Below are 5,797 nucleotides of genomic sequence, written 5' to 3'. Positions count from 1 at the left end.
ATGTGATTCTTCCATTAGGAAATTGGAGGGTTCAAGTTACGAGAATGATTAATTGCTTTAGTTAAATTTTTGTAGTCTTACTAGTTTCTATTTTACTTGAAGACAAGTAAAAATTTAAGTTTGGGGGTGTGATAGCACTAGAAAGAACATAGGTTTTCCCCATTCCTTATTGGTTAAATTGCTCCCATTTATTTATCCTTAGCATACATTTTATAACCCAGTGAATCCTAGCCTATTTTATCCTTAATTTTGCTATCTTATTGCATTAAATGCATGAGTTAATCCTAGATTGCGTCTAGAATTGTCACCGCAACTGATAGCTATCCAGGTAAGAACCAAAACTATGTGAGCTATCCAGTCTGGTATAACTAACCTGTATGTACAAGGACAGAATAATTCTGAGGAAATGACACTTGTACTATCGGAAAAGGACATAAAAGGTGGACGTGAGAAGAAAAAGGGGATTTGTTTTCTCTCTCCATCATTATCTTCATCATCCTACCTTGAAGCTTGCAGTCATGGCAGCTTAAGCTTCTTATGGGTGAGCCAACGGGAAAATTTGATGCAGACTGGCTCCTGACGAGGAGATCTAAGTGTGATAAAAGAGGGAATAGAGAGATTCAGTCGAGTTGTCTAGGAATAGAATTCTCCACTCGATTCTTTCTTATTTCTTTATAAATGCTGGTGATTACTCTCTGATTTCTGATTGTATGGAAGTATTGGTGAATTCTTGGCGAAATGTTGTCTTATTTAATCTTGCTTTTATTGTTTAATCTTGGGGTTTGAATTTTTTTTAACACGGAAGTGTTAATGCAGTCACTGACACTGGAAAGTGCAGTGACAGTTTGATCCAACAAGCATTTAAACGAAAGTTGAGTGAGGATTAGAGGAATTTATTCCACTTGTTCTTAATAGTGTCGTATTGCCATCATCAGAAGGTGAGGTTAATATGCATGTTTAAGTCTCAGATTAAATAAAGGAGTAACACTGGGTAAGATTTACATTGAATTTTATTGCCTCGACAATCACGTACACTTTTATACCTTGTGAGCATTTAGTAGTCTGTTGAAGATTTATGTTGGGGATCCCAGTTTATCACTATAATATTTTATTTTATTTTTTTCAGGTTATTGCATCGACAACTATCCTCACAATTTATCTTATTTATATCTAGTATTGTACCAACATTAATAGACAAAAGACTACCATCCCTGTGGGATCGATATCTGACAGACTCACATCTATCTACTATACTTGCATCGACAGTGTACGCTTGCACATTATTGCTCTGACGTTAAACAGACGATCACCTCTCCTATCGTAGCATCTTAAGCAATGTCATCAAGCTGAGTTCCGCTTCTAAGAGTGATGGTCTTGCACTATTCCTTCCCTTATGATCTCGAATTCTCGGTATCATTTGGCAACACTCTTTATGGTCTCGAATTCAAAGCATTCACTATTTACCCTACTTGATTCCCAAGAGCTCAGAGAGGTGAACCTGACTCTGAATTACGGCATCATTCTTGGCCATATATTCCTTTAATAAGGCTTCAATAGATGATGACGATGATGATTATGATGATGAATTTGATGCCTAAACCTATTGGGCATTTTGCCTCGGCATAGGATGATTATAACCAGGTGGTGCACTGTTAGCATTCTGTCTTCCAGCATTGTTAAAATTCCCCATACCTTGATTATTCCATCTAAAGTTCATATGTTGTTTCCACCCTGGATTATACGTCTTGGAATAGGGGTTATTATTTTGGTTGAAATTATCCATGTAACACACGGATTCTGGGTTTGATGGATATTCATCAAACACATGGTCTTCACCACAATAAACACACGAAAGCTTGGCTGATTTAATCTCTTTAATTGTAGTGGGCTTCTTCATTTTTTTGATCATATTAGCCATAGAAGATACTTGGGCTGTTAACGAAGTGATTGCATCTAGCTCTATGGTACCAACAGCTCTTTTACCCGTCCCAACTCTTGTGGTAGGTTATTGATTATCATTATTGGCAATCTTCTTCAGAATTTCATATGCTTCATTATAAGATTTATCTAGTAGAGTACATTGGCAGAAGCATCAATTACCATCCTTGTATGTGCATTCAACCCATTATAGAATATCTTTATCTAAGTCCAGTGTCGAAATCTATGCATCTAACATTTTTGAATTAAGTCTTTAAATCGTTCCCAAGCTTCATATAGTGTTTCATCCTCCGATTTTCGAAAATATATGATGTCATTTCTAAGCTTGGCATTCATATTTAAGGGATTATACCGTAGCAAAAATCTCTGGCAAAGATCATTCCATGATGCCACTGTTCCTGACAACAAAGCATTTAGCCATGCTCTTGCACAATCTCTTAAAGAATATGGAAATAGTTTAAGCTGCAAAGCGTCTTCAGGAACTCCCTATTGTCTAAACGAGTCACAGACCTCTAGAAAAAGTCTTAAATACAGTCTTGGATCTTTAGTGGGTAATCCACTGAACTATCCTACTGTTTGTAACATCTAAAACATTACCGATTTCAGCTCAAACTGTTAAGCCTGTATTTGTGGTCTACCTACCCCTGGATTCAGGTCATCCAAAATTAGCACAACATGCTCTCAGATTGGTCTATCTCGATCATCCATCACCCTACGAACATGAGGATTAGCGTCCCAACCATTCAGATTATCATTCAAACCAGGTGTCACTCGATGAATAGGAGGATTAATATCTTGATCATTCGAATTATAATTGAGACCAGGATCATTCCCATTCCTAACCATTTTTTGCAGTTATTTTCGCATTCTTCGTAAAGTTCTTTCGATCTCTAGGTCAAAAGGAAAGTCTTTGATAGCAGGAATGCCTCTTCTCATGTACTGATGGCAATCCTATGGAAATTAAATTAAACTAAGCTAAAAACTGATAGAATTAAGTAAAATAACGAAACCAAATCTCACCAAATTGTTCATACCTGAAAACAATGCCAAAAACCTATCGTGTGTGAAATAGTATGCTAATTGTTCAAGTATACATGTCGAATCAAGTAATAAAGTGAGAAGTGGGATCGTCTCCACAAGGATTGGATTAGGTATAAAAGTGGTGAAATTATTATAATGAATTATGATTAATGTTATGGTAAAACCAAGTTAAGTACACATTGGTAAATTAAAGTAGTAAAGATGTATGCAAAATATATATTGACTAATACTGAAAAATGCTAAGGCAAAGCAAGAGTAAAAATGAAATGGAAATTAAGATAATAATTACATAAATAATCTACGAGCGAATAAATAAACAACTAAGAATGCTATGGCAAAGATACTACGACAAAGGATTAAGGGTCGACGATGTTGATTTGAAAGGTTGGGATTACTAAGAATCTGCCCTTACTTTTAGAAATACCTCAGCAAAATTGTTCTCAGCCTACTGCTCAAAAAAGACCTAAAGTGACCTGCTTCTTTCGAGAGTTAGATCTCAAGTTACTTGGCTTGTATCTCTAGGCCTTAGCACAGTACCCTACACTGTTTTGCCTTCATTCTATACAAACACTACTCTATGTCTAGAGTCTGCTACAAGTATTCGGTTGAATACCCGCTTGTATCATTCAATTCCAGTCCAACTAATCTAACCTTTTTAGAATTAGATTCAGTTTATGGGCATACTGCACACTCATCTATGTCTAGAAAATGTACGCATACAATTGGGAATTAAAAAAATTAAATGAAATAGTAGATTAAATAAAATATATGCTTCAACCATTAACAAAAATAAAAGTTTCATCATGTAATCCCAATCCTATAAGATTTAGCTCATGGGTTGGAAATTAAAATTAAAATTCATAATAACACCCGACATCATTTTTATCAAATCAATTCACGGGAATACAGATTGAGAAATAATGGAAGAACTTAGAAAGATGGTTGTTGCCAAGTCAGTCAACAATCCAGCAACACAGTGTCCTGTGGTGGCTGAGAGGGATTAGATTCAGTTTCCTCCTATCGTCTCTACTTAGCCGCTACTCTCTATTATTGCCTCTGAATCTCCGCACCCTTTAAGGTTTCCTCCTTTGACTTTTTATAAGTTTTTCTTCCTAGGGTAACTCCAATAACCCACGATATCGTCTCCTTTTTTTTATTTAGATTTTTCTGGTACATGTAAAGTTGAACTGAAATTGGTATTTGTTGAGTGTTAACTCAGTCATCTTCCTGAAATTGCCATGGCATTCATGTTGGCAAATTGTCTTTTACCTCGACAAACCTTCACTCCTTTATTTCTTTCTTCACATGCTACACATTCCAAATCACCAAACAAAATCCTTCCACATACAATTAAACATACCTAACATTTAAACACAGTCCAAGCTCCTAATGCAATGATAAAAATATCAATGAAATGTTCTAAAATGCAACTAAATGTACCAAGTACAAGCAATTAGCTAGGTCTAAATGTATGAAATATAACTATTTTCAAGAGTTATCAAAGGGTACAGTGTCTCTGTTAAGGGACAAGTTCTACTGATGGTGGCAGTTCGTTAAGTGAAGTACGCAAGTTGAACAATTGACTTAGGATTATTTCCAGGATGATATTCAAAAAAATTATGTGGGCACGATATATATGGCGGCCCGTAAGCTAGAGTAAATTAAGCCAAGCAAGGGGACATGACTGTGGTCGAGTACGAGACCGTACTCCTATGTCTTAGCCGTTATGCTCATGGTTTGGTTGTGACTGGGCTGGACAAATGTGTAAGATTCGAGAATGGGCTATGGAATGATATGATGATTCAGGTCATTCCACCTCAGAAGAGGGTTTTTGAGGCTTTGGTTAAGAAAACCAAGATTGTGGAGGAGGTTAAATGTGTGGAGTGTGAGAAGAGAGAAAAGGCTAAGGCTTCGATTAAGAGAGATTTTGGTCCTATTGGCATGCCTTCTCGACCCATAAAATGGGCCAAAGAGGACAAACCTCGATAGAACATTACAATATTTGGTGTCGGAGGTAGGATCCCGAATTGTGCTTATTGTGGTAAGCATCACTTGGGTAAGTATTGAAGAACAGTTGGTACTTATCTAAGGTGTACGTCCACAAATCATAAGATTAAGGATTGTCTGCGTTAAGGTGACCAAATGCAACCTCTGGTGTAGAATTAGGTTCAGAATCAAAGGGTAGGGCAGTTGCCTCAAAAAGGTCAAGGTTAGAATAGAGCTGGTAGTATTGGTCAGGATCACCGAGCACCAGGTCAAGTTGCGAATAGGACCGAGGCTAGGTAGCCTACTCTTGCTTATGCAGCTAGACATAGAGAGGATCGAGACACAACTAATATCATCGTAGGTACTATTTGAATTCATTATGTTCAATACTTTGCTTTGATAGATATTAGATCTACCCACTTGTATGTTTCTTGTTTGATGGCTAATAAATTGCGTGTTGGGGTAGAGGAAACTAGTAGGTATGTAACTATAGTTGTCCCTATAGGACAATCTGTAACTGTGAACAAGATTTATAGAAGATGTCCATTGGAAGTTCAGGGGGAAGTGTTTTCGACAGATCTAATTGTAAAACCCTAAGTCTTGTGGATGTAAAGTTTTGGCGTATAGTAGTGAAATAGTCTGTATGGAGAAGTGTAATCCGCCCAATTTCTTATTGTGGCGAATTGTCGCATATGAATATGAAATGCGAATTGTGCAAGTATACATATCGGATCAAGTAATAAAGTGATAAGTGAGATCATCTCCACAGGGATGTGATAGGTTTAAATGCTAAGGCAAAAAGAATAGTAATAAAATGTAGTGGCATTTAGGA

The 5,797-nt window shown here is 36.7% G+C and overlaps 1 non-coding gene across 1 annotated transcript; it reads left to right on the top strand.

The window, feature by feature from the left end:
- The first annotated feature begins 2,158 nt into the window (after positions 1 to 2,158).
- Positions 2,159 to 2,265, top strand: LOC121220580 (small nucleolar RNA R71). The gene has a single exon (XR_005917800.1). It is a non-coding gene; the product is annotated as a small nucleolar RNA R71 (small nucleolar RNA).
- Positions 2,266 to 5,797: the final 3,532 nt, after the last annotated feature.

Source organism: Gossypium hirsutum, chromosome D08, assembly GCF_007990345.1.
Source record: "Gossypium hirsutum isolate 1008001.06 chromosome D08, Gossypium_hirsutum_v2.1, whole genome shotgun sequence".
Taxonomy (NCBI): domain Eukaryota; kingdom Viridiplantae; phylum Streptophyta; class Magnoliopsida; order Malvales; family Malvaceae; genus Gossypium; species Gossypium hirsutum.
The sequence above is the reverse complement of the archived record's forward strand: the minus strand, read 5'-3'. Positions and strand labels throughout refer to the sequence as shown.